General features: G+C 42.1%; 1 long non-coding RNA gene across 1 annotated transcript; it reads left to right on the top strand.

Moving 5' to 3' along the window:
- The first annotated feature begins 20 nt into the window (after window positions 1–20).
- On the top strand, window positions 21–6,447 carry LOC112060529 (uncharacterized). The gene is made up of 2 exons (XR_002889839.3): window positions 21–657; window positions 6,271–6,447. It is a non-coding gene; the product is annotated as an uncharacterized LOC112060529 (long non-coding RNA).
- Window positions 6,448–11,828: the final 5,381 nt, after the last annotated feature.

Raw genomic sequence — 11,828 nt, 5'->3', positions numbered from 1 at the left:
GCCTCTCGCAGAGCGGGGGAGTCTCGGTGTTCCCGCCCACCAGGGCCCCTGGCCTGTCAGCCACCAGAGTGCAAAGAAATAACGCCTCGGGGCAGGGCTACCGGGCCTGTCTCTCCTGACCCAGGGCATCAGTCCCACCAAACCCACGCGCCCCCACCCCATACCTAGGCAGGGCGAGGTGCCCAGAGTGAGGCGGGGGCTCAGAGGACAGGGCTCCGGAGGCCCTGGTGAGGTGGCCCGAGGGGGTAACTGAGGTGGGAGTGCAGGGCGTTCTCCCGGCAGCAGAAGCAGCCGGTTCGCACAGGGTGGGCAAGAGACGTCCAGAGGCCTAGAGAGTGGCGGCTCTAGCCAGCAGCAACCCCCGCGGAGGCTCTGCACAGTGTTGTTATTAATTGGCACCCAAGACGCTCTCAGCCCCGCGCAAGGTGCATCTACAGCCAGAGAGTCTCTGCCCCGGGAGCCCACACCGCCACAGGCACGGAGCGGGCCCAGGCCGTGCCGCCCTGCTATGGGCTGGGAGAGACCAGGGCCAGGCTCAGGGATTTGCTGCGCTGCCGTCTGCTGTGACTTATCGCAAGCCTCACAACAGCTGGTGTATGTCTCCTGGAGTCAGCTCATTACCACAGAATCTCAGCTTTCATTTAAAACAACAAAAAAGTGAGTTTGAAGCCTTCCTGGGTGTGAGAAAAGTTTGAAAACACAAGTCCTGCAGGGTCCCAATCCAGACAGCACATAAAAACAATGCAAATGTATTTTTTTAAACCTCATAATTTTAAAGACACTTTTCAGTATTAAGGGGCCTAACTTGTGGTTTTTTAAATGTGGTTGTTGGCCATACCGGATCGCAGCACTGCCCAATCTTGCACATGGTCCCTGTGAAAGGCCCTGAGCTAGGGTTTATCCATGGGTAAGGCTATGTTTAAATCACCATTTGACAGACTGCATGGAAATTGTGAAATTAGTTTAATGACATGTTTTTTTCCAACAGTGGGGAGGCAGGAGTGGGGATTCTGCATTCTGCCTTGCTGTTGTTGAAAGAATCACTGTATTGGGCTAATTCAGCTGCTTGTAGGGAGTTAGCTTTCCTGCCAGCCAGCAGGGAAAATCAATGGGGGTGGTACAGTACTGACAACATATAATGGTTAGGAGCCCCTGCCTGGCTCACCCAACAGTGACCCCCGGCAAAGAACTGAACCTGGGATCCACCACTTGGAACATGAACAGCTGTGTGATCCGTGCCCCCTCCCAGATTTAAAATTTTTTATTAAGATGATGTTAAAAATAAATAAATAGTGAACAGAGATTGAGCATAGAAGTTTCTGGTTATCAGGGAATAACATACAGATTATCGAGGATGCAAAGTTTGGTTTAAGATCAGGTGGCATGAGGAATACATAGTCTGCAATATCCCCGATTGGGAATAAAAGGTTGATGGGTCAAAGTACAGACATTGAGATATGAGGGTATGAAGTTCATAGAGTGGCTGTGTTCGGGTGTGGAGTATAATGAGTGGATATGATGATGAGGATGGATTGACCCTCATTTGGTGAGATTTAATGTTTAGGGAGTTTATGGTTCCAGTTCAGTTCAGATGATCCAACGGAGAAGGTAACTTGGTCCCTTTCCCTTTACACCTGTAAGCTATTTGGGCCAGGGGACATTTCTTACAATGCCTAGCACAGTCAGTCCTTGATCAAAGAGTGTTCACGCTGCTTGGAATTTTATCAAGACTTCATGATATTTGGTTATTTTCTCAAAGCCCCAAGGTCCTGGAGTCATGTGACTCTGTGAGAATCTCAGCCTTCATTTAAAATAAAATGTATTTAGCCCCAAAGGTTGAGAGAAAAGTCTGAAAACATCGGAATGCATACTAAATGCTCAAAAACCAGAAAGCAAACAAAAAGAACCTAAAATGTATTATTTTTTTACAATCTCATGATATGTTTGGGGCCCGATTCATGGTTTTTGAATGCTTGGGCTTGGCAAGATTATATCAGCATCTTTAATTCTTTTTTTCCCCCCATCCCATCCTACATGTGCTTAAGGAGTCAGCCTTAAAGTTCTGTCCTAAATTTGCTGATTCCTGAAAGAAGTAGGACTATTTGGGAGTGTGAATGAATAGAAAAAACACAGAAGGGGCTCTGTCTTCAAACATATAATTATGGTTTCACCTGCCTTCATGGGGAAAGCAAGCCAGTTGCTACTTTCTCTCAGATGCAGAGCAGCAGTGGGGATCCAAATAGCTTCCTGCTAACAAAACAGGCTTTTACATGTTCATTTTATTATTTTCTGTGTGCATCCAATTGTTTTTTTGACCATGATGCATTTTACTGGGAGCAGAATTGCCAGAAGGCCTTATAATGTTGACAGGCTTGGGGAACTCTCGCAGTGCTGCAATGGCAGCAGCAGCAGGAGTTCTAGCGTAGAACTGCATATCTGCTCTGAGCAAGGCTAAACAACAATGGTGGTAAAAGCTCCAGTGGCTGGTTTGCCCTTGCACTCCCGCATTTGCCAGCATTGGTGCAGCTATGCCAATGGCAGTACTGTGCAACAGTGGTAGGCGTTTCCCTGGAAAAAAAATCCCAGTGGAGAGACAACTATAGTGTCTTCTGATGACCATTGCATTCAGGGCATCATTAGCTGGGGAACTTATAATTATAACAAATTCAGTCTGCTTTGGGCAACCATTGACTTTATCTGTAATTTTTTAAAGGATATTTTGCACAAGACTGTGTTTGGCCCTAGGGACAAAACATAATATTACATTTTGCATTAAATATTATGGTTGAATTAGGCTTAATTAAGTGCAGTCAAAGCCCAAGATAATGTAGTGAATTTCATTAGGCCAGATGAGAATTACTGTGAAAGCCAAAAAGCTTGGCACAAAATCTACCATTCTACTTATTCTGATATCTGTTTAGCATATAAGGCCAATATAGAAGTTCCAAATCATTGAAACTGCAGTAGAGTTTACATAGTAAATATTTTCCATCCATATAAGGAGAATAACAATGTAGCTAGACTTCCTTTTCATAACCATTAGTTTTTTTGTATGCGACACCCAGTAAGGACTTGATTCTGTCCTCCGATATACAGAGTACACAGCACCATACACACTGGAAAATTAGTTGCTGTATATGGCCACTAAGCAAGATGAAGCCTGGGATCTTATACCCACTATGTAGCACATTCTGTAGCAATGAAGCATTTTCCACAGCAGATTCACCCTGAAATCTTCCTAGTGGGAGGTTGCCTAGCTTATTTTGTTTGTATACTTTAAATCACTCATTAATTTATTATTTATAGAGCACCTTAAAGTATACATAGTGCTTTATAAACCTTGTAAAAGACGAGGAAGGAGGAAAACAACACAAGGAGACATTGACAAGTAGATTAACATAAGAAGGCTTTACAAGAGAAGTGAATTTTACAGAAGGATTGCAAGGAGGAAAGGGAGAGTGTTTGGGTCAGCGACAGTTCCAGATGTGGAAGACAACAAGAAAATAAAACCCTTTGTAGAGAATGGAAGAAGCAGACAAAGAAACTAGTCAGGAGAGTGAATACTGAGAGAAGCAAGATGTTTCTAGATATTTAATGCAAGAATTACTGTGTGAAATTTTAAGGCCTCTGTTATGCAGGAGCTCAGACTAGATGATCATCATGGCCCCTTATGGTCTTAAAATCTGTGATCATTTCTAAAATTGTGAATAAATATTTGGCCAGTGGTTTCCGTTCTGAATCCATAATATATTCTTTTTCACTATGGTAGCTGGTTACTGCTAACTTAAACTCAGACTGTGGGTCAGATCCTAGACTGACTGAAATAATTGGAAAGCATCCCACTGGCAGAACAAGGAACTGGCAACATATGAGAAGTTTGGTACATTTGAATTTTTCCTCACAAGCTGCTGTTTCTTGATAGGCTACATCCTTGTGTGACACCCTGTACTCTATGTTCACCATTTTTATATAGTTATGATATATTGTGTACACAGTATGCATTGTGAAGTGATATTTGAAAACGCATTATCTGCTGAAATATGTGTAACATCACCGTATATCAAATTATGCGATTTTGCTATCTGATTATTACTGAAATATGTTGTAATTCTGGGTAATGCCCACAAACCATTTTCTTAGAGACAAAGATGCACTTGCATGCCAGCAAGGTATTAGAAAGCCATTACCTGCTTAACTGGTCATCCACCAGTTGGGGGAGCCGGGGGGAAAGAGGGAAGGTATAACAAAGAATTTACATCTCAGAAATGCTTCAAACCTCATGTACATGGGAGACTATTTGCACTCGGGTGGAAGGTAATCCTCACCTCTTCCCCTCCATCTCTTCTCACGGCAGTGAGATTGCTTGAAAGACAAAAGAAGCATCATTGAACTTGGGGAGTGGTCCTCGCCTGAAGGTTTTCCAGCCAGTACAGATTCCTGTAAGCTTTTAGTGCAAAAAAACCTCCTTTTTTGCCTTTAAACCTATTAGCCATTGTTAAATTTGGGAATTAGTTTGCGTGTTTATCCTTTTATTTCTTTTGTAACCAATGCTAACTTTTATGCCTTATCACTTGTAATCACTAGAATCTCTTTCTCTAACTAATAAACTTGTTTTATTGTTTTATCTAATAAAAATATTAGATAATATCTAAATAAAAATGTAATATTGTTTTGGTTGAAATGTTTGGGAATCTCTATTCAAGTCAACAAAGTTGGTGCATATAATCATTTTCCTTTGTTGAAATGACAGACTTATTATGAGCTTGCATTGTTCAGTAGTGCGCTGGACAGTACAAGGCGCACATTTCTGGGGGACAAGGCTGGGACTGAGGATATGCAGGAGTCACTTCGTATGTAATTTATGGATGGCTGGGCATAGCATTCATGTGTTCAGCTGGGAGTGATTTCACTTGCTAGTGGCTGTGTGTGAGCAGGGTTTGCTGTTCACCAGCAGAGCAGTGTAAAAGGCATCACAGGTTGGAGAGCTCAGTGGACACAGCAGTCCAGCAGTTCAGACTGCACCCTGGGGAATGTCACACCCTGATTTTGGTGAATTAAGACCTTTTTTGCCCTGTTCCCTAGTACATGTAAAGAGGCATCATGCTATTCCTATAAAATTATTGTGCTGATTACTTTCAATGAATTTCTAAATTTCCATCACAATGTCAATTTGCCATATCTAATGTTATGTGAAAACTGAGGGGTTTTTACACAAATAATTATGAATAATAAAAAGGGAAAAACCATCACAGAAATCTTACAGCCACACAATTTACCAATGATCCAATAGCAAAATAAAGTTTCATTACTTTTGTATCATTGGTGGGGAGTGGGAGACCTGGATCTCCTTATATAGGTATGTTAAGCACTACAGTGGTAAAACATTTTTACATAATTCAGGAGAGTTTTCTGGGATTCAACTTCTGAAATGTGGCTTCTTTTTGATTTAAGCAGGTCTCAGGGGTTTGGTAATGGAACAGGGTCTTTCTCCTCCAGGTCACTGGTTTAAATGCAGTCTAGATCAGTAGTCACTGAAAGTTGTTCTCATGTGATGGCTGTTTGGTAAGCACCCTACCTGTGTGAAATGAATTTGAAGGTTGCAGTCCAATTTCCAGTGGAAAGGTCTCCACATTTCAGACATAGCCATCACAATTTTAACCTTTGGTAGCCCTATCATTAGAAAGGTCAAGTATCTGAATGGTCATGGAGCTTGAATTTCACCCTTAGACATGGTTTCTCCAATCAATGTTGAAGTACATTGTAATGGCAGTGTGGGAGAAGCATGTATGGCTGTTTCCTGAATCAACATAGGGCAGAGTGAGAAGCTGCTTATTCTCTTCAGTTTCTTTTGTGGATTCAGTCAGTTATCTTATGTCTTTGTTTTAGAAATGATGATTTTTGCATTGCTTATGGTAGAACCTTTCATAGTCTCATTCATCAGTTATTTACGATAGCTATATAAGGACTATATCTCAAGGATTTTCAAAACCAAAAGACAGTGTCAGTGCAAGATTTTTTTCTTTCAGATTCTCCTTCTGTACCTTTAACCAGGATTCAGTTCTGTGAAGCATTCCTTGATATTTTAACATTTCTTTTACATATTTTTGAGTTTGTATTCTGGGATCATGTGTGTTTAAAGCCTGTTTTTTGTGCGCCATTTGCAGCATAAGTGTGTCTCTGCATCTCATTTTAAATGGTTGCTGGGAAGATACTTGTTTCATTTATCCTCTGTTTCTGCTCACTTACAAATTTTACTGTCCTTTCTTTCAGTTTGTTCCAAGGAAATCGCTCCCCAACTCTGTGATGCAGTCATAAAAGTCTGGTTTGCTACCTAAATCCTAGAAGACTGAAAGACCCTTGATAATAATGCTTCTGATTGTGCACACCCCATTTCTAAAACTACTGTATGATATAATTTAATAAACGCAAGCAAACTTTGATGTATAATTCATTGTATAATAATAATAATGCTTTGCTGTTCTGTAGCACCTTCTGAGACCCTCCCAAGCACTTCATAAACTTTAATGAATTAAGCCCCACAACAGCTGTTTGTGGGAGATAAACATTATTATCCCCAAATTACTGCTAGGCAAATAGAAGCACAGAGAAGAGACAGCTAGGTAAACTAAGGCCTAAAGAGGTTAACTAAATTTCCCCAATGTCACACAGACAGGAATAGAACCTAAGGATCCTATTCTCCCCTGCCACAGGATACAAGTATCTCCCATTGACTTCAGTAAGTCAGTATGACTTTAGTAAGATTGGAGTGGATGCTATAATAGAAGAATAGGGCCTTGGGAGTCCCCGCCTCCACTCCAGTCTTATTGTAACCACTAGACAAAGCGCACTCCTCTCTCTCGTTTTATTCCTTCTCCTTACTGTGCACTAATACATAGTAAAATGCCATCTACTCCTTTTCAGCTTTTTTAAAAAGAGATAACACTGTTTTTCTTCAGTGCATCTACTAGATCTTGTTTTGTCTCCACAGAATTTTCTTGTTTATGCATTCTTACTAGCAACAGTTCTCAAACTGTGGGTCGGGACCCCAAAGTGGGTCACAACCCCGTTTTAATGGGGTCACCAAGGCTGGCTTAGACTTTCTGCGGCTCAGGGCTGAAGCCTGAGTCCCACTGCCTGGGGCCGAAGCCCAAGGGCTTCAGCCCTGGGTAGTGGGGCTCAGGTTACAGCCCCTGCCTGGGGCTGAAGTCCTTGGGCTTCAGCTTTGGACGCTCCGCCTGGGGCAGTGGGGCTTTGGCTTTGCCCCTCTCCCACCAAGGTGGAAGGAGCTAGGGTGAGCTCAGGCTTCAGTCCCCCTCCTCCTGGGGTCATGTAGTAATTTTTGTTGTCAGAAGGGAGTCGCGGTGCAATGAAGTTTGAGAACCCCTGCTTTATAGTATGAGAAGTGTAATTTAGTTCTTAAATCCAGTAATCATTATCAGACTGTACTGTATATATTTCAGGGCTTCTAGGTGCCCTATAAATTGCGCTAGTGGACAGTGAGTCGATGGACAGTCATCCCTAGCTGAAATGTAATGTTTCATGTTATCACCCCCAATGCCATGTTTCTATCTAAGAATATCAAACTTGTCTGTGATCTGTTTCTCCTGTGGTAAAGTAGGGACAGGATAAATATACAAAAAGTCTCTCTAAATCAAAACTGTTCTTTCGCGGGGCCACCCAACAGAATTTGTCAGCAGGGTGAAACCTTACATGAAAGAGCTAATTTTGCAAGGAAGAGAAGGAGGGGAGAGAAATTCATGGAATAGTGGGTTTAATGGCCCTATATCCTATCATACCTCAGGTTCTGATGTTTTCACATTTAACAACATAGCTTAGATGCACCTGGATTTGACTTTGTCTGCTCATCTGACACTTCTACTGATTTCTGTTGCCAGGAGAGAGAGAAAGAGACTTTGTCCAATCACGGTATCTGATGGTATCTCTTACCATGAAAAGGAAGCCCTATTTTTCTTTCTCCTGGTTTTTTCTTTGATATGTTTGTCAGGGAAAATTGCATGATAAAACTAAGCTTGTGAGAAAACTGAGAAGACATCAGCATAATTGAAGACAGAAAAGCTGTTGTTGTAACCTGCAATTTTCCTGCAAATTTATGTTACTATAGTACAGGGGTCGGCAACGTTCGGCACGCAGCTCGCCAGGGTAAGCACCCTGGCAGGCCAGGCCAGTTTTATTTACCTGCTGACGCGACAGGTTCAGCCGATCGCAGCCCCCACTGGCCGCGGTTCGCTGGCCCGGGCCAATGGGGGTGGTGAGAAGCTGCGGCCAGCTCATCGCTCACCCGCGCCGCTTCTTGCTGCCCCCATTGGCCCGTGACGGCGAACCGCGGCCAGTGGGGGCCGCGATCGGCCAAACCTGCCGCGTCAGCAGGTAAATAAAACTGGCCCTGCCTGCCAGGGTGCTGAACGTTGCCGACCCCTGATATTGTGTAATAGAAAGGACCAGGTTAAACTATGCATGTGATTATTAAGGAGTTAAAGCTGAAGGGTGCATTTTCATTAGGAACAAAGATGTGAACTTACCTTGAATTAGCTAACACATGCCAAAATCTCATTGAAGACAAGGCAGTTTGTTTAGACAAGTTAGTAGTATATCAAGTTATAAAGACTGTGAGGGAGCCTATGGTTGACCTGCTTACTTGTGTGGAAACCACAAACTGTCTTGTCCTTGCTAGGATTTTACCACATTAGCTAGTTCAATTTAAAAACATCTTTTTTTCCCTAGTGAAGACAAGGCCTTAGACTATGAAAAAGAACCTTAAGTTTTAGCACTAGCTAGGGGTGCATGATGCAATATGTAATTAACTCAAATTGTGAATGGCTACGCCTTTTCTAAAGGTGTAGCAAAAGGCACTGCTTAGTGTGTTCCCTCCAGTACCCACAAGCCAGTGCACCCCAGCATGGCATTGTCTTATAAGAGATACAGGCTGTTAAAAGACCTACTGTAATGTAACACATCATACCCCACTCTGAGTGAGACTGAATAGTGTCGAGGTTTGCCAGAGTTTGTTGGATTTGCAAATCAATCACAAACAGCTTTTGCAACTGTCATCAGAATTTGTTAGTATTTACTGAATAGTTTTGATGAATAATTTTCAAATTCTAGGTTATTTGTAACTGCTTGCTTAAATTATTTATTAATTATATTGTGGTAGCATCTAGGACCACTGATCATGGTGCGGGACTCCATTGTGGTAGGCACTGTATGATCAAAGAACATTCATTACTTGCTCTTAACTTTAGTTATCTGCTATTCACGGTATGTGTGTAGACAAGTAGTATATTTTCTGCTCCCTGAATAAATGAGTGAAACTTTTTAAACACATGTCTAATGCTCTATGCTCTGCAGTATAAATGTTAGTAAGTTGATTATTCTATGTACCATTCTTTTCAGTTGTGTTTGCTGATGGCACTTTCCACGTTTGATTGTAGTTGATAAACTTTACCTTGCTAGACAGTTTAAAGGCAATTTACTTGGCAAATATTTTAAAGATACTAAACTGAAATAAAGTGTGTGATTAAGGACATGTATTGATAATACTGTACGGCCTCAGCCTTATGTACATAAAAGTGTGTTGATTTCATGTAGTATATCATATTACAAACAGAGATAAATGTTGCATAATAGTCCAAATGACCAGTTAAAGCACTCTTAGGTACATACAGACAGAGGGAGTGATAAGTTTGTACCTTATGCCAAAGTCTGTAAAACCTACCCAGTTAATGTAGCAAGATAACTATGCAATGATGAAACAATTGGCAGTGTTATAGAATAGGATACTTGAGAAGAGATGGCTACTACAATAGGACTTCACCGCTTCTGTGGTTTGTGTGTTCTTTTGTTTAAATAATTATCTACATGTTGTTATTATTATTTATTTATTATTGCATACATGAAGAGACTCTTCAAACTGTGGAAAGAAGCCCCAGAGATACAATTTCTCTAACTTTCATGAATTAACCCCAGGATGCATTTCATTTGAAGGCAGAGAATTATTGGAACATCCTTCACCTAAGGACCAAATTCAGGCCTGCTGTATGTGGGGCAACTGCATTGAAGTCAATAGAATTGCACCCCTTTTGCCAGCTGTGTACTTGATTCAAGGACCACATTCTTTGCACCCTTAGAAGACAAGTTCATATCCCTTTTTCCAAATCAGTGCACTGGCAACATTAAGGGTTTACTATTCATTGTGAATAGTCCTAGAAAGTCAAGATATGTTTCTAAAATTTATTGACATTCTTTTAGGCCCTGCCTCAATGAGTCCGGTGGCATTGACTTAGGTCTTGTTGACATGGCAAGTTACTACACAGAAGCCAGGGTGTGAATCTAGAGCGCACCAGCTTACTGCACAGTAATCACCCATGTGTACACTGCTATACCACACTGAAATGCCTCATTTATTAGACTGAGATAAGCTCAAACAAAGCATACCTCTAGACTGGCTTCTCAAACAAAGCAACCTAGAGTCAGAAATTTGATTAGCAGGTCTCCTTAAACTGCCTGCAAAAATACAGAGAGTTATGCCCGTTCCTTAGAGCCTGCCATCCCTTTAGAAGCCCTTCGTTACAGTGCACTGTAACAGGTGTTGTCTACCAAGTTTCTTTGGGTTTGCAGGGAATTCCCCTGGGGCCTAGCTTCCCTTGGAGTCCTTTTATCCCAGCTTCTATGCTAATATTTTACTTTATTATGGAAACTGGAATGGGAGTACACGAGGGCTCCAAAGGGTCTGTATCACGTGTCATATACACAAGCCTTAAGTGCGGTACAGTAGCAGATAGGACTATGCCTGTTGTGTAGACTAGGAAGCTGCTCTGTATATGTAACCCTTCCCTCTCTCTGAATAATCAACAGGGGATATGATACCTAAACCACACTGACCAGTGAGCTCCATACTTACTCATGTCTGAGGAAGCTTTTCCCAAGCACCTGAGGTCCAGAGCAGTTCAAATACTGGACAAGCCCGCCCCTTATATGCCTGCTACTATCTTGACTGATGCATCAGGGATTTCAGCCAGTGACCTCTGGAGCTAAAAGGATGAGTTGCTACAGCTTGAGCTAAAGAGCTACCGCTAAGGGAACCTGTCTGACAAAAAAGCTCTGTGTGACCTTTTGCTACCTGTTCTGGTGCACTGTATTTGAATGCCATAGGTAACCCACTGGTCAGTGTGTGTTACATGACACGCCCTCTAAGGTGCACTGGGCACAGAGGGGGACAGGTAACACACTGACCAGAGGATTATATGCACACTATTCAGCACAATGGAGAATGAGAATCCATGGCATTGTTTTTTTGCTAGGATTCTCAAACTTCCATTATAACTTTATGCTGATCCCACTGGAGTCAAAGGCAAGCACTGTGGTTGACCTCAAGGGGAGCAGGATTAGGTTCTTTCTCTCCTTAAACCCACAGACAAATAGAACACCTCACATCTTATTTCCATGGTCTGGCTGCGAAGTCTTCAGTAGACTCCTAGATCATTTATCAGTCATTTGCCCCTATACTGGGGAGGAATTGGAGCAGTAAATGTCTCCTGTGGTTTCCTCCTCCTGATGATAATGTTTACTGTAGCTGCTAATTGTACTAAGCTTTTAAAAACATGAATCAGGAATATTAAGGCAGGTAAGAAGTGAGCAAATGAGGACGCCACTATTTTAACTATAATAATCCTCTCAGCCCAAATAATCACAAGATTAAAAGACACTGGGTCCAGTCTGTCCCTGGTGTAATTCCAGTTACTTCCTTGTAGTTGCACAGGGGATGGAATTGGCCCTTTAAATCTAGTCTGATCTTCTGCATAGGCAGACAG

Source organism: Chrysemys picta, chromosome 10, assembly GCF_011386835.1.
Source record: "Chrysemys picta bellii isolate R12L10 chromosome 10, ASM1138683v2, whole genome shotgun sequence".
NCBI classification, from domain to species: domain Eukaryota; kingdom Metazoa; phylum Chordata; order Testudines; family Emydidae; genus Chrysemys; species Chrysemys picta.
Note: the sequence above shows the minus strand (reverse complement) of the source record. Positions and strands in the feature narration are given on the sequence as shown.